This window comes from Falco punctatus, assembly GCF_963210335.1.
Source record: "Falco punctatus genome assembly, chromosome: 7".
Classification (NCBI taxonomy): Eukaryota; Metazoa; Chordata; class Aves; order Falconiformes; family Falconidae; genus Falco; species Falco punctatus.
The window spans coordinates 16,877,287-16,899,907 of record NC_137587.1 but is presented as its reverse complement, the minus strand read 5'-3'; positions in this window follow the sequence as shown (position 1 = coordinate 16,899,907).

Sequence of the window (22,621 nt, the reverse complement as noted above, 5' to 3'; positions counted from 1 at the left end):
AAAATCACCAAATATTTCTTGGTCAATACCTTCTTTGGGAACATCTCTTTTAAGCACTGGATTCTTAAAAATACAATTTTAATTTTGTGACTGAACATTGTTTCTTGATTAGATTAGTGTGATCTTTAAAATCAGTATTCCAATGCAATACATTTTAAGCACAAATTGTCTTTATATAAATAAACCATTATAGTTACTTGATGGGTATTTCAAGTTTCAAAACTTCAAAGAAATTTTAGACTAAAAAACATAATTGCAACAAAAACCATTTTGAAAATCTTACAAATTTTTTGCCTTCAGAGATCTCAAATTTTATGAATATTCATTACATATTTCTGCTAGTAAACTTATATTTTAGAATATTCCTGAAATATAGAGACAAAGAGAATGGAAAGAAAATCAAAGAATGTTAAAAAAACAAAATGAAAAAGTACAGAAATGCTTTTTTTTCTGGTTATCATGCAGAAGCATGTGAAACTGAGGAATAGAATCTATAATCACTTAGTGTATTCTTATTATTCTTAACAATTTTGTAGCCCCACACAGATCAGTAAATACATCCACATACATAATGTCAGCTGTGATAAAAGACATCAATTCTATAAACATTTATGCCTTTAGGTGACAATTAGATAAATTGATTTTGCTTGTAGTATATCTCTTAAACACAGGTATTCTAGATTATTTTCAGGATCGGGACCCACAGTAGCAAACCATTAGGTTTTAAAGTATTTTTTTAGTATGTTAGACTTTATTAAGTCTACCTAGTTGAGTATTAGGGAGGAGAGGACATGTGTTTTTTAAACTGGACAAGTTTCTGACACATGCTGTCATATTTAGAATACTGGTTCCTGACATAGCACTTTTTTCCTCCTTCGGAATATGACTTCACATTTGAGCAGTCCTCAGATTCACAGGCACATGTCAGCTTCACCAGCTGCTCATTAATTTATGTATTTTAAAGAAGGTAGGGGAATGTGGAAAGCTTGTTTCTTCTTGAGCAAGTCAAGTGTGCATGCGAAGGAAATAATGAGGAAACATAATGGGTTAATGGGAGAGAACTCCCACATTTAATTCCTTCCTGTTAGATGAGCTCCTTCACCAGAGACTGATCCTTCTAACGCACACATTTCTAGCACAGCGTTTCTTATTTTAAGAGTTGTGATTCATTGTATGGAGGTGGAGAAAATGGAGAAGCTTATGCATGTTAACGATTTTAGATGAGTAAAACCCCCCCTTTTTTTTCCCCTGCCTTTGCTTTTTCGGTAGAACTTTAGCAAGACAGTATTTAAGCATGATGGTTAATTTTATATCAAATTTGATCCAGCCACCAGTTACTTTCTACTTCTGCAGGCTGCTTACTCTGTCACTGAGTATTAGAGGTATTACCCACAGAGCAGTAATTACATTTGACACATAATTATTATGGTTTTGATGACAAGAAGGCCTTTTCTTTTCCTGCTTTCATAACATATATTCCTGAAAGTGCTGGCTTGCTGAACACAGTTAGTTTAAAAGCACTTGGATTTAAATTGAACCCAGGGACAAAGAACGAAATGAAAAGGAAAAGAAAAAGCGAGCACATTTGAAAATTCCACAGATGATCTCACACGAGTCGATTTTGAACAGGAAAGAAAGCCTTTAAGTGTTAATGCAAAAGGAGAAAGAGCTGCCTGGTTGCAGCCATGCCAGATCCCCAACAGGAAAGGAGTGCTTTTAAAGTTAATAAACTGAAGGAGGTTTGGAAAAAACGGAGGCTCCTGGCAAGACCAAATAAACTACACAAATGAGTTTCTAATCTTGCCACATGGGCATTTTTCCAACTCTGCACTCTGAGTCACCCCCAGCTGCAGGCCTGGATGAGCAGTTTAACAATCCTTAGATTTTTTTTTTTTTTTTTTTTTTAATGATCAGCATCAGAGTATCATGTTTCTGGGGCCGGGGGGCTGTGTGGTATTCAAACAAGGCGAGTGCTTGGAATTCCTCCAACCTTACCTGCAGCTGCCTCTCTGCTGAGGTTAAAAAAGCCGGAGCTGCAAACTGTCCTTCATGTTACTTTTTTCCCACTTCACCTCCTCTTGATTTCTCATAGCGTGCATGGGGCAGAGTCAGGTTGGGAGGATGCTAAGTGTTCTTCCTGTCTTTTTGAAAAGAAAAGTTACAAGGCATGGACTGAGCAATGTCAACGCTAGGAATCTTTCACTGGGAATTGAGCATTTTTGAAGGAAACCTGAGCAGAAAAGAAATGACCTGGCTTCCTTCTGTGACCTGAGAGCATCAAGGAAGCTGTACTTGATGTACAGGGGATCCTTCCTTTTGATGTGAACTCTTCAATCAGCGCTGAAACAATGATAATCAAATTAACATACTATAAAGCAGCTCTAATTTTAGCCTGGTTTGTTATTGTAAGAATTAGTAGGGAAGGCTAAAGGGGGAGGTGGAGGCTGCTATGAATGACTAATGCTGTATTTCAGCCTCTTAAGCCATATTTAGTGATGTGGGATATAAAAATAAGCTTTCAGTACAATTTTTTCTATTTGACTTCTGTTTCCTTTCTTCTGTTCCCTCTCCTATAAGATGGATTTAACTAATTACTCTTTTAGGTGGATGTTGATAGACAGGTATTTATTATTGGTGCTGTAAACCCTGAAATTTTTTTTCCACAGTGAGTCCACAGACATATACATTAAACTCCAATTCTCTGGGGCTGTCAGAATTACAGACCAGCCTGAAGCATAGCAGTACGATAAAGTTTTCAGGCCCTGTTTAGTTAAAGCTGAAAATCTGGGACCCAGCCAATCTATACCACTCAGGGCGCTTTTCACAGTCCAAAATGATTTGGCTTAAACATTTCCAACTGTGATGAGGTCCCATTTCAGTGATTATACAGTCATTCACTTTTCCACATCAACATCAAAGTCATTAACAACTGAGTATTATTGCATTGGCTGGAATTCAGTTAAGGACTAGAGGGATGTTGCTCTTTATTAAGATAAATCATTGCCTTGGTTATGTCACCCATGAAATAATCAATTTACTGTGTTGGTTAATTTCCTCCCTCTTTGATCTGTGAATTAAATTCAACAGATCATTGTTTCACAACTGCAGTGCAAAGAATGTTTTAAAAGAAATGTACCACATTTTCTAATGGTAAAAGTCTGGCAACTATGTAAAACAAGACGACTGCATGTGGCCTGAGAACTTTGGGTGTTTTCCATTCATTTCAACAGTCTCCTTTGAAAGCTTCAGGGGAAAATGAACCATCAGCACCTATTTGGGTGATCCTCCCTCAAAATTCCTGAGGAATTACAAAGAGGAAAGAGAAAAGCTAGCAGAATTGACTCTGAAGCCTTCAGAGGAGTTATGTTTGTGCCAGAGCCAATGATAATGTTTTTATTTAGGTGTATGGCAATTTATTGATAGCTTTTATGAGCTTTACTTACTGACAAGCTCGCTGTAAGGAATCTTTTAGAAAAGTCCCACTCTCAAAACAAGCCAAATATTCTGAACAAAATAAATCTGAATAACACAGTGCATTGATATTGATTCATATTCTATTCTTCTTCTGTACTGAACTATGCATTCTGAAATTAAGATATCTATATGAATAATGAAGTCCACACCAACTATGGAACTCACTGTGTCTATCAATGAGAAACTGATTGAGAGAAACTAAAACCCAGATCAAATGCGACTCTTGGTTTTGCAGAATTTCACAGCAGTGTGGGTATTTAAATCTTTTTTTTTCAAAATTTAAAATTTCATTTTTCACAGATTAAATGGCATAATCTAGGTTAATTAAATTCAACACAGACTTCCTCGGTATATCTCTACTGTAATTTAAACTGAGATCTATGCCTCTTTTCAAACTCGAGCTCTTTTCATGTCTATGTTCTTTTGACTCAAGTCTATGATCCATCATGATCTTAGAAAAACAGAAGCAGCATGTGATGTGTTTTAAGAATTTGAGCTCAGGTTGTGCTGTAAAATGTGCCTAATTACTCCCCTATTGATAGTATCACGGCTGGGCTGGCCAAGGTTATACCACATTTCCCACAGTATTTTGCAATGGTGCCACATCCCAAGCGTTAGACACATAAACCCCTTATGTTGCAAAAGCTGCTTGCTATTTAAGGCAGACAGTGAACAAATGAGGGAGAATTGTATTCTTGACCCATGTCTGCTAAGATAACTGTAAATGGTAAGCATCTAGTTAGACTTTGCATTAAGCTGTGTGTAGTATTAGGTTTTTGATTGTAGAACCAAGATACAGAACTTCTTCCAAATTTTTAGGGCTTTAAGATTCTAGAGCATAGATTTGTTAGTAGAAACACTAGGATTTTTGAAAGAAAATGCATATTAAAATACTATTGCTAAAATAGTTGAACTAAAATTCCTGACTGAACTAAAAGTAAATCAGTATCTTTGCTAAATCCAATTCCCATTGTACAAGTAAAATATTTTCACTAATTCTCAGGTCAAAGTTATGGATTCGAGCAACAGATTAACAAGATAGACTACTGATTTATTATAAGAATAACACCACAAATTCGTTTCAATTAATGAAAGTTGATTGCAGATTGGTATCTATAGCAATTACTTATAGCAATTACTTAGTTTTTCTCCTCCATTTAACATTTTAAAATGCTCCCTCCGCCCCCTGCAAAACATACATGCGATTTCATGAAAGAAAAACAATTTGTGCTACCAAATTACTTCAGTGCATTTGAAAGTTGTCTTCATGAAACAAAATATTCCATAGCAGAGTATGTAAGAGAATGAAAACTAATGAAAGTTCAAAGTCAGAACCATGTAGCGATTCATTGTAAATCAGTCAGGATATTCAGATGTGAGGAAGCTTAGTATTGAACAGCTAATTGCAATTGCAGTAAACCTGATTAATGCACGTGACAATTTAACCCTATATTGCTTATAAACCTTCTAACTTAGCAACCAATTTACTATTTTCTAATTAATTGCATTTGTTAGTTTCCCCTTGTCAATTGTTTCATATTCATGGTCTTTTGACCAATTAGTTCTCATTTCTAACTGATTCATTCTAAGGGCATGAAGTAAAAACATTGCAGTTCCTCATGTGTGACTGCTTATTTTGTTGACATGAATGCATAGTAACTGCAAGTTTCTTTAAGCTGTTGTGGGATATTTATTTCTTAGAGTTTCCATGAGGTCATACACTGACAATTCTTAGATGACAGAAACTCCTGGTGGAGTTTTGAACACACATTTAGCTTTTGTAATTCTGCTTCAGGCAGCAGCAGGCAAGTTAAACAACTAGGGATTGACTTTTTTTAACTCTGATTTGTAAGGCTGATAGGCTCAGGAATGCAACCTATAGACAGGTTCTTGAAATCCAGCCCAGACAGGAATCCTATAGAAATTCCAAAACCAGGAGATAACACTTTTCCTCCAAACTCATTTTTTATTTAGGTAATATTCTTTGCTTTATAGGGTGTTTTGCTTTTTCTGGTTTAGATATTTGATTTGAAATGTTCATCAATAAATTTGTGATTATTAAAAAAAAGGAAAATTAATGACCTATTAAAAACTTGATCCTATGCCTGTGCCATTTTATATGACAATAAAAAAATTATTTTTCCACTAAGGTAGCTGAAGAAATTAAGTTGAAATGTTAACGGATGTAAAATTAATGTAATGGTTTCTCTGGTACATAGTGGCTTTGCTAGAAGCCCTGAGGAAGGTGCTGCACAGTGAGACTCCCAGTCTGTCCTTGGACTATCCCCTTGCTCCGGAGGAAACTGGAGCCAGCCTGTACTTGGCATGCATTGCTTTCCCCAGTGAGCAATGCCATTCAGCCTCATGAAGGAGAGTGAGCAAGGGGCCAAAACTGTACTTTTCCCTAGGCCACCCACCTGTACAGGGAGGAACACAGCCCTGCTAAAAAACTTTCTCTGTCCCATGCTGGTTTTCATAGCTGTTCCACATACCCCGTGATCTCCCTTGATGGGTCAAATCTGTACAAGCCAGTTGCTGTGTACAAGCCAGTGATGTGTTTTCATAGATTCTGCTGTTTGTGGGATCTCTGATACCTTCTTTGTTTTAAAGGCTTGTTTTGGATTTAATTGTCGCGACAGAGGGAAGACACAGTTGCTCAATATGAGTGATCAGCAGACTTCGTTTATTGTCTCTTACAGTCGCCTTTTATGCCTTGTTATAATTAGCTCATACATATTACAAAAGTTAAGCTCATTATTGGTTAGTTGCCTAAATACCAAGCCCGCCCCTAGTTTCTCTTCTGTAGTTATCTGTTCCCACCTGCAACATTCTTTTCCCACCAAAATCTTCCTGTTATTGTGTAACAAGGACAGCCAAAGACAGTGTATTTTGCTTTACTTCAGATAAGCTGAGAGCGATGTGCATTTTTGTCCAGCCAGCTGGACTATGTCTATGTGACCCTTTTCAGCTAGCCAGTTATCCACATTTAATTATTACATGGGATTTACTGAATCAGTAGAGCTGTAAATAAAACCAATTTCTCCTATAAAAGTAATCGTTACATATTTTAAGGAAAAATTGCAATTAGTGATTTGGGTTTTATGTCTGTTTTATTTTTCATTCCTATGTCAAAATGCATCTGTCATAGTGTTTGGTCCTGCAAGCTTTCTATGTATGAATCCTCAGACTTCAACAGCAGTTCTTTAATTTTGAAGGGCTTATAGAGACAGCCTCAGAATCTCTAAGTGCATTTACGCATTTGAAACCACATACATTAGTTGGATCAATGTCAGTGAAAATGCTTAACATTCTTCTTCAAAACAGAATCTTGAAATCTGTTAGCCTCCCTCTCATTTTTCCATTATCTCTCTTCTTGCTGACTGCCAAACAGGAATAATTTTTCCAAAGCCTTGAATACCAAATCTATTAGTCTGTCCTATGTTAGTTCTTATACCTTCCCTTGAGTGCTTATGCAGTGGATGAGCGGTGAAAGGAGCACTATAGTTTGCAATAGCATATAAAAGATTGAATCTGTCAGGAATGGAGGTGCTACAGTAAATTGACTTTTCATTAAAATTTTGCTTTTGCTTGTCCATTCATCTGCTACACTACCAGTTTATAGGAACCAAACAGACACTGGAAGTTCATTAATATCAAGTAAACAGCCAAATGAAACTATTACCTAAATTTCAAATACGAGTTCTGCCCATCACCCATGCTGGAAGCTGAGTGGCAATGAAACTAGATATGGACGTTACCTCTTACTCATGCAAAATGCTATTGCTTCTGCTAAGAAGATTACTGTATATGATGAAGAAAATACTTGGCATGCTGATTCTGCTTCAACAGAACAGAAAATGCCTTTTCTAGACCATGAGATTCTATGGGTAGTTAGGGACTACTGGCAGCAGAGATTTTTGGAAAAACAACCAAAAAATGAGCTTTCTTTAGTAAACACTTTCTGCCATCATTTGATTTCCTGTTTAAATTTGCTTCTGCTGGGGAAAAAAAAAAAAAAAAGACAGGGAAAAATTGTGAGTAATCTCAACAGCTTGTCGGAAGTGAAACATATTCCTGAGGTGACCTACCTGCCTCATATTAAAGCTTTTTTTCTCAGCAAATTGCTGTTAATAAACATTTGTTCAGCTACATATCAAGTGTTTTCAAATTAACGATTGTGTGATTTCTGTTACTGAAATAAAACATAACTGTGATTGTGTTCCTTAGAACCAGTTCCTTTTCTCCATTTTTTCCTATGCAGATCTGTTTGTTTCCATGTCGTGCTCACGATGATCCAGGAGCACATAAATATCAAAACCTTTAAAATAAATACTTTTCACTGTACAGATCTGTGGTATTTCATTCAGTTGAGACCAACATGAAATCCAGTGTTTTCCTGCACCTGGAATTTGGTCTCTGACGGGGTAAAGTGGGGATAGTGTGTCTTCTCTGAACCAAAAGAACAGACTCGTGCTGTATACTTGTCCTTGCCACTTTCACATCATTAAACTTTTGAATATTATTCCTGAGTGTCGAAGCGCTACTGTTAAAGGTGCAGAGCAGAGTACATGAAAAAAAGAAAAACTGAAACAAATTTATCTAAGCATTTTCATTAATTGTTAAGGTGACCTGAGAGATCAGAGATTCAGGCTCAAATTCCTTCCTTAACTGATTCAGAATGTGAACTGAAATCAAGATCTGTATCTTATATATGTGTGAGCTAGCCAGTATTCTGAGATGACTGGGAATCTATAAAATATTTAAACAAGTTTGAAGACAGTGAGCAAGTAATTTGGTTATTCTGTTGCTGTGTGTTTATGCAGCTCATCTGACTTCTAGTCTTGCTGACTTCACAGTGCTACTGAATATTCAATATTATACATAAAGTACCTATGGAAAAAAGAGAATGTTACTTCAGAACATACACTATTCCATTGATTACGGTAGCCCTAGGAGAGTGGTTTTAGAGAAGGGAGTTGACTTCTGATTTTCAATACCATCTGTGAATGCAAAAATATGAAAGCCTTCAAATTTTCAGGTATTAAAACTTCCATCTATTTTAAAACCAAAAATTGAAACTAGATCAAACTTACAGCAAACATTTTTATTTTTTTCCCTTTTATTTGTCGAAAGAGTGACTAGTGTGGCATAAATGTTGAGATTTGACTGAACCAGCAAGTGTTCTGCTAGGAGCTCTGGGTACAGCAGGGATCCTCCAGATTACCTAAATTATCTCTGGAAAATATAGGTACAATCTATTACATTTTGTTTTAATTCAGCCAAAGTGTTGTTTATTGAGGTGCAATATGCACAGATGTTATAGCATGCAGTGAAAATGTATAGGTATCAAGTTATTTGGGAATAATATATGATATATAGTAATTACTACTGAAGGGTCTGATCAATTTTAATAGGCATCTTTTAATTCTGCTATCCTTTTGTGTTGATACATGCTACAACTTCTAGCAATATTCTTCAATACTGTCACTAAAAGCAGATCAATTACAGCATATCCTTTTAACAAGTTTGAAATAAAATATGTTAAGGATATTAAAAATGTGCCAAGTATGTTACGCCCACTGCCAGTTTCAGTACTAGTAAATTATCCTGTTTTGCAAGTCATTGCCTGTTGCTGTTCACAGATTATGTGAATAAACCTCCAGCTTTCATTCATTACCTTCTATTTTTGAGCAAGAATTTGGAGGAAATTTATATTTTTAAGTGTTCATAAGCGGTTAGACACAGTAATGAAAGCAACTAAAAAAATCTAGCATGTTTTTTCCACCTACAGATTTTCCGTTCTTTACTGTAGGATAAAATAAGTTTGACATTTCAGCCTCTAGCTACAATATAGGTTTTTCCTATTAATGGAACTTGTTTATTACAAGAAGTTGCTTTGATATAGTGCTAATTAGGAAATACATTCTGAAATATATAAATTGTGAGTTGAATGGAGATTGTGTGACTTAGATAAAAAAATAGAGTGGCAAACCAGTTTAGAAGAGACATGAACCTTTTAAGACATGCTGTTTTGTATAGTGAAGGGTACTCAGACTTCAAAGGCACACACGGATAACATTTTCTCCCACTGGTCAAGTACTCAAATACAATATAAGCAGCAGTTTTCACAGCACTTGCAAAATTGTATGTATTGACAAAAATTGTGTTAGCTTCCTCTCTTCTAGTGGGTAAGGCAGACAGCTTCTGAGGAGGCTGACAAGAGTTAATACATCAGCAATGCAGCTGGAAAATCTTGGCTTTTATTGGATTACATTGGAAATCCCCGACATTAGTTGATGAGGCTTAACCAGTTTTTGTGTTCTTGGTGGCATTCACCTGAATCTTCTGCATCCATGTCTTTTCTCCTGCTTTCTCATATATACCTGTATCAGCGCAAAGCTATCAATTAAGTAGTATTTAGATAAATTCATCACACATTGTAACTGACAGTGTGCTTTGCAACTTACATTTACCATTATTGAAAATGGAGGTGGGTCTGATAAGTTATTTGCATATTTAAGTATCATCTTAGTTTTATGGAACAGCTATTGGAGGGGAATTTGTCAAAAACGTTAGGGACCGTGTTATCAGATTACAAGCTGAATGATGGGGAACAAAGCAGCACGTGAACTTTAAGACGCTGAATCTCAGTTAGCCAAATGGCAAGGATTGGCCTGAGATGGCTAACTCCTCCTGAGACTGTGACATGAGATTGATCTGGGCTGCTGTGTTGCCTGAGCATTAACCTGAGTAAAAATTTCCAGATTGAAAGGCTGAGTATAGTCAGAAAATCTGAAGTGGCTGCCAATCTCGCTAAGGAAAGCCTGTGTAGTTCACTTGTTATGGATTTGCTTGTTCTGTAAAAGTTTATGGAGGAGGATCTGTATCACAGCTCTGTTTTGTTTTCTATAGCCAGTTTTTGGACACATGACCAGAAGGGAATTGCCCTCTGTGTACGGGAATTTCTTTGTTAGACTAAAACATGATGAGGTGGTGTATCCACTTCATTATGCTCCTACATTTGAGAATAAAGGATAAGCTATGATATACACCAGAAAAAAAATCCCAAACGTCCTCATTCCATCTTCAGTTTTTCTCTGGAAGGGATTTAAGGACTCTGGCCATCTGGATGTCTGGCAACTCAGTCAGAGCTGTGGCTACTGTGTGTGTGCAGATTAACTGTGTAGCACATGCACAGTAAGTCCAATGTGTCCAGTACACATCAGACCTGCTGCACATGTGCTGCACAGATGGTCTGTGCATACACAGTAAATCAGATATGTTAAGCCTACTGCGCATATGCAAACCATCTGTGCATTGCACGTATATACATTTTTGCATGGGAAATCCCTAATCAGAGCATGAAAGGTTGTGGCAGAAAGGAACTCCAGTGGTAGAGAGACCACGAGAGACTCTAACAGTGGCATAAATTAAAGCAGCTCCTTGCCTGTTTTTACTCTTGCCTGGACCAAAGCTGCAACAAAGCATTTCCTCACAATCAGACAGTGTGACTAGCTGCTCAACAGTTTCCCTCTCTGTAGCAATTGGCTGCAGGAGAGAATCTGCATCAAAACCATTAGTTTTGTAGTAGTGATTATCAGCTCTGTATTATCTCCCTAAACTAGCGAGGACTGCAGCTAGTTCAGGTAGCTTGAATGAACAATGTCTAGTATTTCACTTATCCAATAAAATAATTGTGCTTATTGTGCAGGTCTCAGGGATATGTTTAGCCAATTGTCTTTCTTTTATTTCCCAGTAATCCTTTTGCTTCTGTTCCAAGTATCAGCATTTTTACATAGGCTATTTGAGCCTGATAGGGATGATTACTGTTTAGTACATAGGCAAAGCCACATATATATATAAATATAAAATGTTTAGTGTATATGCAAGTTGTTCTTCTTGTTTGTTTATGTACATTCTTAAATCCCAGTCCTGACAGTGGCTAGTGTGCTCTTCAAACTAGGTCTGCTTTAGGTCTGTCTCTAATGAGTTGTATGAGTCTGATCTTGAAGAGCTCCTTTTTTATGTCACGAGGGAACACTGCTCATCTAACTGATACTGGAGGGAAGGGATGCCATATAGAGTTACCTTGATAGGCTTGAGAAATGGGCCAATGTGAATCTCATGAAGTTCAACAAGGCCAAGTGTAAGTTCCCACACCTGGTTCAGGACAGTCTCCAGTATCAGTACAGGCTGGCTGGTGGATGAATTGAGAGCATCCCTAGTGGAGAAGGACCTATGGATACTGGTGGAGATAAAAGAAGGTATCAGCCAGCAATGTGTGCCTGGAGCCCAGAAAGCCAATTGTATCCTGGTCTGCATAAAAGGAAGCATGGCCAGCAGGTTGAGGGACCTGCTTCTGCCCTTCTCCTCCACTGTCGTGACACCCCACCTGGAGTACTGCATCCAGCTCTGGAGTCCCCAGTGCAAGAAAGACATGGACCCGTTGGAGCGGATCTAGAAAAGTGCCACAAAAAATGGTTGGAGAGCTGCAATACTTCTCCTAGGAGGAAAGGCTGAGAGAGTTGGGGTTGTTCAGCCTGGAGAAGAGTAGGCTCTGAGAAGACCTTATTGTGATCTTTCAGCACTTAAAGGGAACTTAAATGGAAGATGGAGACTGTTTACCAGGATCTGTAGTGACAGGACAAGGGGCAACAGATTTGAACTGAAAGAGGTTAGACCAAGATTAGGTATAAGGGAGGAATTCTTTAGGACGAAGGTGGTAAGACACTGGCACAGGTTGCCCAGAGAAGCTGTGGGTACCTCATCCCTGAAAGTGCTCAAGGCCAGGTTGGATGGGGTTTTGAGCAACCTGGTCTAGCGGAAGATGTTGTTGGCCATGGCAGGGGGGTTGGAACTAGATGATCTTTAAAGCTCCCTTCCAACCCAAACCATTCTGTGATTCTATGAATTACACAAATTACACAAATTTATTCCATGGCCAAAAGTTCTTATTTTAATCTACAGTGTTGATGCATTTTATTATTTACTAGTTTGCTTTGCAACAAATGACATGACATAATTTTGCCAAGCAGTTGAATCCTAAGATATTTTGAATGTAGTGTTTCTCATTGTGTTCTCTTGGATGATTTGATGCTATTATTAGGTCTAAAAAACTCATTCATTTAAATAAAAAAACAAAACCACAAATATACATACAAATAAACATTGAAAAGTGAATTTAGGAAGTTTATTTAATTTTAATTGGCTGCAAATGAAAATTTCTGTGGTAACATCATCAAGACCATACTTCCTGGATTTAAAAATACTGAGAAATCATAGGCCTTAACTACAAAGGTCTCCATGGATCACACCCTTTCCTATAATAAAAGGAAAAGTGCATATACAATGTTATTCTGACCAAGTCAGTACACATACCTGTTAATAAGTCAGTACTACTTACCTCACCTCTTGAAGAGGCAAGCACAGCTGTGATACTGGAGGGGCCATGGGTAAGGAGATGTCTGTTTTGTCAGATAGAGGAAACAAATACTGAGGAGCAAAGAAGGTACGATTTCTAACTCCAAGGACTATGAAAACAGACTTCTGAGTAATGAATTCTTGTATTAATTTTTATATATAATCTATATATAAAAAGATACATTTAATAAAGTCATAATGATCCATATGTGTAGCAATTTACATTAAGAAAGACATGTTATTTATGCTTCTAATGACTTAGTGCTATTATGCTGCAATATTGGAATTAAGGGTATAATATCTTTGGTGACTTCTTTAAGTTTGTTGGGAGATTATATTTGCTTCTTCGTCAAAAATGAAAGCAATTTTTTCTCATTTCACTTCTCAATATTAGACAAATTGCCTTGGAACTGGCTTTGATCCATCCCATAATACCTTAGTGTAACTGTTCATGACTTGCAAGGCTAATTCAGCACATGTAATATGAAGTCATAGTAACACACAGCCTGACCTTAGTAAATTCTTTGCTGACAGAACACACAGGTTGCAAACTCAAGGTGCTTAACAGTGGAAAGATACCAGATTAAGATTGCCTTTGAGAGTGCTGATACTCAGAAATACTGTCTGTCTTTCTGGTCCTGGAGAGGGGTGCTATTCACTGGATTCAGGCTTTCACACACCCCAGCCCTTGGCACTGTTGTCCTACCTATCCAACCTGCTCTTAATTGCTTGGTCATTTCCTCCCAACCTTCTCACCAAACAAGTCCAAGCCTTACCCTTCTGAATTTCCTGTCTCAAATTCTCAGTATCCCTCTCCCCTAACCAGCCATTTTCCTTAACTAGCATTCTTTCCCCTGCCTGCTTCTACCTCTCCATGCTTTATATAGTATTTCTGCTTTTGCTCCTGGTTTCTCATTGAAATTTGCCAACACCTATGTGCAGTGAATTTATCCCTACTTTATTCTGGGAAGAGCTGTAACTTCCTTAGCCAAAAGCTTTCAGAAAAAATCAGCCTCAATCAAATACTATCAATAGGCTAGGTTTTACAAGTATTTTAATATATTAGTAACACTGTGTAGTAAATCACATAAAGCCAATGTTTGAAGTACTGAATTCCAATAGGCTGTAAGCAAACCATTGAACCAAAGGGGACTATCTGAATGAATAAATAGGCATGATTCTTCTGTAACACAAATTAGAAACACATACTTCAGAGTCAGGATGATTTTGAAAGAAGATACTGGAAATGTCATAAAAGTGCAACAAACAATAAGGTATGACATATCAAATGATCTGTCATTTCTAGTTAGAATTCATCCAGCCTCAGAAAGCAACAAGATAGATGGGGCACTAAAAAAGAAAGAAGAAAAAAAGAGAAAGAAAGGAAGGCTTAAGAAAAGGGGGGTAAGGATAGGGGTAGGAAAATGGTAAGAGATTATTTGAGGCCACCTCCTTGACCCTAGACTACCCCCACTGCTGCAGCCACTGGTCAGGGTGAAGTAAACCTGACAATAACTATTCATCATGCTGTAGAACTGAATGTAAAATGAAAACCACAGCTTATTATATGATGCACGTAGGTACAGGAAGGGATTAAATCAATGGAAGATGTTATCCCAAAACAAAATAGGAATTCTTATTAAACTCAGCTCTTCTTAGGAACAACTGATTTTTTCCCCCTTAAGCTACAAACACGTACACGAAATACACCTTCATACCTAGTCAGGTGTGTTGAAATTCCAGAGGAATTTCTTGACCCACTCCTCCAATTTCTTTTTGCAATTAAGCTGGATAATGTTCCCATGGATGATTTGCTTTCAAAGATGAGCAGATGATGTACAGTGAGGAAAAAGTTATTACTTGCTTTCAGGGAGACTTCTTGGATTTCCCTTCTTCATTTACTTCAAAAGCTGGTAATGGTTGTAATATTTTTTGTCTGAATCAAGGAGTCAAAACCCCCCACCATCCTTAGAAAACCTGTTGTTTCTTCCTGCAAAAACGTCTTTCTTGAAAGGCGGTAGAGCAGGCATCAGTTTATAGTCAGGGAGTTTCTGCAGCTGGGCTGATATGTGGAAGTAAATGTTCTCCTCTGAAGCACAGAAGATGATGTCAGTAAGTGCAGAAAAAGTGTTCCTTTAAACAAAAAAAAAAAAAAAAAAAAAAAAAGAAAGAAAGAAAAAAATATCTGTTATTCCTCCTGTTTCTATTCCTGTTCCTGAAGGAGGGAAATTCAACATCAGGTGTCACAGTACTGTGGTGTAAATGTCTCAAAACAGTCTATTAATCTTGACTAACGAAACACACATTTTTCAAATTGCTTAAGGCTGTGCTGCAATCCTGGGCCAGTCTGGGAAGAACTTAAAAAGAAGGCATGCAGTTTGCTTCAGTTATGTGCACATGTATGCACACATACTTTAAATGACCCCTTCGTTCTAGAGAGAACGTGATTGTCTATAAATTTCTGCACTTAGTACCAAAGTATGTTAATTAAAACTATCTGGTTAAAGTGAACCTATGATTTTTAGACCCGCATAATGGATTATCCATATTCAACTACTGCTTTACAGTTTAAACTGAATCTGTCTCGTATCCAAGTAGAATAACTGCAACACCTTCTCTTCCTTCCCTTACCCCTAAAAATAACAATTGTCACAACTGAAGAACACAGCAGTACCTCAGGTATTTGTCAGAAATCACTTCACAGACAGTGACAGCTCCAGTTCCTTGTTATAATTGGACACTGAAAAAGTTAAAGGGTGTCTAAAATAGAGGTGTTGGCCCTTTGACTGGCAGGTGCTGTGGAACTGCAGTGTGTCCAACCTCCTTCCCCAAAGCCAAGATCTCCTTCGCAACTTTAGGAAGATTTTGATATTTAATAGAAGTTCTTTATTTAAAGAATTGGTGCATGGAAATTAATAATTAATCATTTTTAATCCATAATTTTATCAGTATAAGTAAAAATCCTGTCTGCAGCTACTGATTTTCATAAGATCTGCTGTTAATTGTGTCACTGATTTATCGCTAGAAAAACAGTTTATTCTGTTGAATAGCTCCAAACCATTAACACACTGGGCTTTCATGATGCATTTTAAAGACACTATAAAAACCATTTTAAATCTATTTTCAGCTTGTGCAACTCATATTTCATTTGGTTATAGTGGCTGATTATTATATTTCTAATTGATTTTGTATTTTCTTTTTTTTGTTTGTTTTTCTGTTGGCAGCCTATTTTAGGACTCTGTGTTTGTAGGATATTTTAGGTGGTGAGAAAGACATTAATTTAGCTATAGGAGCATAGGTTGTCTGTGTAGAAAGACAGATTTGCAACTTAATACTGGATGAGTAGCTAGCTCCGTTTGGAAAACTACAGTCTTCACCACAGAGAATTTCTGTTCCCAAAACACATTTACTAACCAACAGTTTGAAATGATCTGTGTCCAAAATCAGGGTATGGGTATTCACATCCTTTATATATGTGCAATGTGTACAAGTTAAAAAAAAAAATTAAAAAAATTATTGGTATATAGTTGATGCTGTGCCACAATAATAGAAATATTAACAGCATCTCTTTCATCTGTGAATTATATCATGTTTCACTTCCATTTTTCACTTTGTCATCAGTTGAATGTCTGCCTTTAACTACAGAAGAGTGGACATATGGTTAGTATCATAGTACTCAGAGATGGAAAAGACCAGCTACATCATCAATTCTCTTTTTAAAGTTTTGCAAGTAAGAACCCAGTTAGCTTTGAGCAGAAAAATGTAAACAGTCGGTATATTGGTAGAGCTCTGGGCATAGTTAGGGCTTGGTGAATGAAGCTAGTTTCATCTGAAACTGCTGAAATATTACTACATCTCTCTTTGTGGTTCTGATATTTAGGCATTACTTCCATTCTGTCTGTTTCTTTTCTATGGGTAGAAATAATCCTTTTGGAAATATTAATAATATTTTACATTATTATTTCATTATATATTACTATATCATTGTATTTTACATATTTATATAGTATTTACAGTTTAATTATATATAGTAAATAATAATCAAAATCTTCATATTCCTTCTTCCATGAGAAAAAAAAATTGTTTGAACTTGCTAAATTTAGCATTAACCTAAATGTTCAAGGATTCAAGTTAATAACTTGGAATAAATTCTGAAGCCTCTGTAAAAGGAAGAAAGAGGGAAAAATATCTCCTGACCCCAGCCAGTCATTAGTTTAAAATTTCAATCAAGGTTATTGCAAGTATTCATAATTTTGTTTTCTATATCTTGTGCTTATCTATGCCACTATGCCTGTGCAAGGCATTTCACAATGCAGAGAAATTGTATAGCTTTGATTATTTTTTTTTTTTAGAAAATGTTGTATGCCTGTTTTTTTTTTCTCTATCAGAACCTTATGCTTGTGATGATAAAAGTTATTTTATAATTTAGCCTCTGTATTTTCTCCAACAAGTTATTTCCTGTCCAAGATGGGAAGCTGCAAAGCCTTCCTGCTACGTAAGTTTTGTAAAAGTGCATATCTAGATTATACCAAATTAATAATAAAAATAGAAAATTCTGTTCTTTATTCTTCTTCTGGATTGTATTGGTGAATACTTAAAAAGGTGGTCCTTAAATCTATGTGTCTGATATCAATTTGCTTGAAATTTCACTTTATTTAAAACTGGTCTCAACTGCAAAACCAAAAATTTAAACATGTTTATTATGTGTAAGTCAAAGTTTGACATATTGCCTGAAGAGTTACAAGGCAGAAAGCAGTGTCATTTCTAACATAACTACCAAAGATGGGAAAAAACTGCTCCAACAAATACTCAGATTTAAAAATAAATTAGCTTTGGTCAAGATGATTTCCATTTTTGTTTTGTTTCTCCCTCATCATTCAACTGACAAATGCAAATTGCAGGAAGTCTAATGAAAAGCACAACTTTCAGCATTCCTGTTTACAAAAAGTAATTTCCAAATACAGAAGTATGATTTTGATTAGCAATTACAGAATCACCTGTGCAGGACTATAAACTGTCACGTGACTTAAGTGATCAGCTACACACACCCAGCATGAGCAGCATTTCAGTTTGAACAGAGCTGCCTATGACAATCTTTTGAAATAAAGTAAACTTGTAAAAGGAAGTTAATGAATAAATACATTTGAAGAAACTTTTATCTGTACAGAATTCTTTCTACAACAAAGATTTACTATTAAAGTTGAGGATGTCTGAAACACATAGAAAGGTTCCAAAGATGAGCGTTTCTTTGCTGGTAGTACAAGAAAACATATTTTTAAATCTTCCAAAAGTTCTTTAAATGAACCTCATGACGTTTTCATGTTCTCTAGTCTTTTTCATCACAGGCATCTGTTGCTTTCCTTTAGTTTCATTATAACGCATTACACTGTAATGTGATCACTCAGAAGTTAATTTTATCCTTTAACAGTGTTGTACTTAAAATGACCACAAATTTCTCAGTGCACCTCATCTCTAATTTCTTCTTTATTTGTTACTGCTAATCAAGGATACCTATCCAGTACTTTTGAAGTAGTTCCCTACAACATTCACTGCTTTAATTGTTACTGATTTTTTAACTGCAGAATCCACTTTCAGATGGAGGATTTATTTAGCTTAGTTCTCATTATTTCCTCCTTTAGACTGCCTTTGGAAGCAACTTTAGGCATCTCATGTCTGATATCTGAGGTTTTCATGTGTATTTGTTCAGTTTGAGTTTAGTAATTTTCTATGTCTAGAAACTATTTTAACAAAAAAATCTATAATTATTGCTATCTACTTCAGATAGTAGAGATAAGAACCAAATTTTATCAACCTTCTGTCAAATTAGGAGTTAGTGACACAGCTCCTTTGTCCTAGGGAAAGTTTCCCAGCCTTCCACAAAGCTATTGAGATACTTAAGTGTTAGAAAGGCAGGAATTATTTCTGAGTGTTACATCTTTTGGATGGTTAAACAAAAACTACTTACAGTGTATTTTATCAGCTCTGTGGTCCACCTTGCTTAGTACCAAGTCTGAAACAGTGGCAAGGAGTACATTTTGACAGAATTGGATGTGATCATCTGAAACGTGCAGTGGCAGTTCTCCTGTTATGTTCTCGAGCTTCATTCTAACCACTCCAGTGAAGGCTGTATACATAAAAGTTTGGGAAAAAAACCCTCAGCAAATTGGCAATGACTAGTATGGTACTTGGAGTGTAAGCTTTCTAAATGTCTTCTGCTTGATGGAACAAAAATAAAGTAAACACTCCCCAACAACGTAAATTTAATAGTGTCTTTTCTTATTCACTGTTTGGTTTATTATTTTTTTCTAATTACAGCAAAGTGTAACAGGACCTCAGAAACTTTTGGCTGAGGTGCCTTGAACATATTTGAATTCTCTGCAGTGGCACAATGAAATGCAATACTGTTCAGCGTGCCTTATTCTGGTTATAGATGGTTGATAAGAATTTAAAGGAAACCAATGAACTATCCAGCCTCAAAGTAATCTTCTACCTGATCATTTCTGTATAACTTCATAAAAAAAAAAAACAAAACACAACAACACTCTCAGTAACAAACTGTTCAATTGGAATAAGATAAAACTTCTACCAGTGAATAAAGTTTTATGTTTTCCACAATACACATATCATATATATGTGTATATATAAATCTGGTGTGAGTATATATATGTGTGTATATATATATATGAAAGTTCTGATGTAATAAAGAGGGTGTGCAAATTACCTGTAGCTTCTGAAAGGCATTTCAAATTTTTCTGAATCACATTTCCTACTACTCTATCTACTGTATCTAAAAATGTTGCTACCTCCTCACTGCCATTCCTTAATCACTATTTGGTTTCCCAGATTCTGATTCTTTTCACATACATGTCTGTAGTGTAATTCAAGGACAAATCAGTGTAGCCTGTTATGTTTATGTTCTTGAAAAAAAGGGACTGTTTGCAGTCAAGTGATAGGAAAAGACTGATATCTTTGGAGATATAGCTGAGATTAAGGTAGTACCAACCTGAAGAGAGAGTTTCAGTAACGTCATGCATTTAAAGCCAATGAAAGGCCTAAGACAGCTATCACCATTCATTACACAGATAGAATACATGGCCCAATCCATTGCCCACAAAGGATATATTGGTGTTAATAAAAGTTTTTCTTAATTAAGAAGTGCAGAATTTGACCCAGAGAGGGTGCAAGCGGAGGAATGTGCTAACAAAAGAGTAGTTAAATAACTACTGCAGTTATATAATTAGCATGCTCTCCCTCATTAGAAACAGTCATTTTGTGGTGGTGGGGTGGTTTGTCAGTCTAAAATGATGAGGATAACAGTGCTGTGATTTAAGAAGTCCTATTGTGACTCACTGGTGTGTTAAATGTAAATATATGTGTGGTGCTGAGCACAAGCCAAAATCACTGTTGTGAACAAAGTCTTCCGGTAGATTGGATCAATCTCTGAACAGAGGTGCATCCTTTCTTTGTAAGAGCTCTGGGTTTAAATACAGCTATTCTTCACATCCACACACAGATCCAAATTTCTTGTGGCCATCTGGCTAGTATTACCAGGATGCATTAAAATTGTGTTCTTGCTAGCTTCCCAGGATTACATCAACCTTTTGAAAAAGTTTTATCTTTCACGATTAGAGATTCCCACATTAACTTTCAATCAGCAGAAAGAAATGTATTCATCCTAATAAGTGAGCTAGCACAGCATATGCAAGGAAGTGCTGCTTTACTGTTTGTTTGGGTTTTTTTTCTGACAGGAAAAAGAGAAATAAAAAAGAAAAAGAAGCTAATCTGTTTGGCAACTGGTGAACTGAGTTCCTATTTCCACTACTGGGAGCTGGGGAGGGCTAAGAAGTAAAAGTGCCCAAACTAGGGCTCTTGGAACTTAGAGGCGAATTTATAGTCCATGGTTATTGGTCACTTTGTATCCCAGGATGTTTTGGATCAAGATTCTGAGCTCTTGGGACAGACCTACCACTCCGATTGGCCAGAAACTTGGCTTTTTTGTTACCGCATTCCCTGACACAAATCAAGAAGCACGCAAGTGTACTGCTCTGACTTGAATCAGCACTTGTAAACTGAAGTCTCTGGAAACCCTGAAGTTTCTGAGGCTATAAACTTATATATACCAATAAACAAAACAAGGCCAGAGAACATGCTTGGGCATTGTTCAGCAGTCATCCACACTGTTTAATTGTGAGCAGGATCTCTGCCATGGTTTTAGTCCATGACAACTGTAGTTTCCCAGACAGTATATGGGCAAGGTTCACGGACAGCATTAGGCCAGTGAACAGTGTGCACTGGGCATTGTGGAGGATAACAAAATTATTGGGGTGGGAGAGAGGGGAAAAGTTTTGTGGTGTAAGCACATGCCATGCTCTGCCATTTGGTTTAAGAGCCAGAGAATGGGCCCAATCTGTTCGGTTTAATAATGTATTGTAGCCTCAAGGTATGCCATCACATCTAGATTTTACAGAGGTTGCCTGTCATGTTTTGCAGGTTTCCAGGATTTGCAGTTCAGGGGTGGGTTTGCCAAACAGGCTGCCACCGATTTAGGAGAGAAGATTTCAGTATCTTGGGCTAGGTTGTCTGCTGAAAGCATGCCACACAGTAGGGTTGTCCTTAGGCCCATGCTATTCCAGCATTTCAAATATGTTCTTGTTCTCTACGCTAAGTATGACCCAGCTGATGCTTTATAAAATGGTACTTTGCTGATTTTTTCTTTGTTTATATCAGAGTTTATTAAAGTTGATTTTTTGATTGCAAAGTATGGCGTTCACAGGTTTTTGTTCACCTGTAAGGGATCAGTTTTGTATAGGATGTACACAAAAAGTCTTCTTTTCATGAACTTCAGGATGCTACGCTAACTCTTACGAAGACTTTCACACCTGTCACATAAAGGGCTTATCTCAGGGATGTGACCGAAACTATATCACTTAGAAAGGTTTGGAGAAAGGTTTTGTTGCCCTTCTACCCATCTTTCTCATTAAAACAAAAAAAAAAGGCAACTAAATATAAACCACTGAAGGTTTCAAATTCAGTTAAGCAAAAGACACTCAAGGTTTGTATCCCTATAGCATTTTTGGTATGCAAATACACATTCTTGTTTATAATTTATTATCTGGAGAAACTATTTGGACATCTTTTCCATTAATCTCTTCATTCTTTCTACTGAAGGTCTGAATTTTGGACAGTACAGTGAAGATTTTAAGACTCTGCAATCCCTAACTGGTCTGTCGCAGTCACTCCTGGTAACTTTAGTGTGGACAAGACATAGTGGTAATTACTGTGTTGTTCCAATCCATGGTTACCTTTTTCCCAAAGTGCTGATGGCTGTGTTAATAGGATCATAGGCACATCATGAGATTGCAATATCTTGCTGTGGATTTAAAATTCATTTTAAATCCATAAAAGGTAACATATTCATCTGGCAGGACTTTAAGCTAAGGCTGTTTGTCTGGCACATAGCATGTACCCTGTACTATTTGTCCATCCTCAAAGGGAGATTGCCAGTGTGCATTTTTAGTAATGGAGTTAGGTAACACACTAGGAATTTGTAAAATCACATCCTGAGGCTCAGAGGCATTATTTTGTACCATATCTCTAGTAAGGCTCTGAGCAATCCAGATAGCATTAGGGCTGTTTTCCCCTGAAAGTAATGGTACTCTGTCACGTACACAGACTCAAGAACCCTGCATATGAACGTTGGTGTAACTAGGTGCAGTAATTGTAGAGT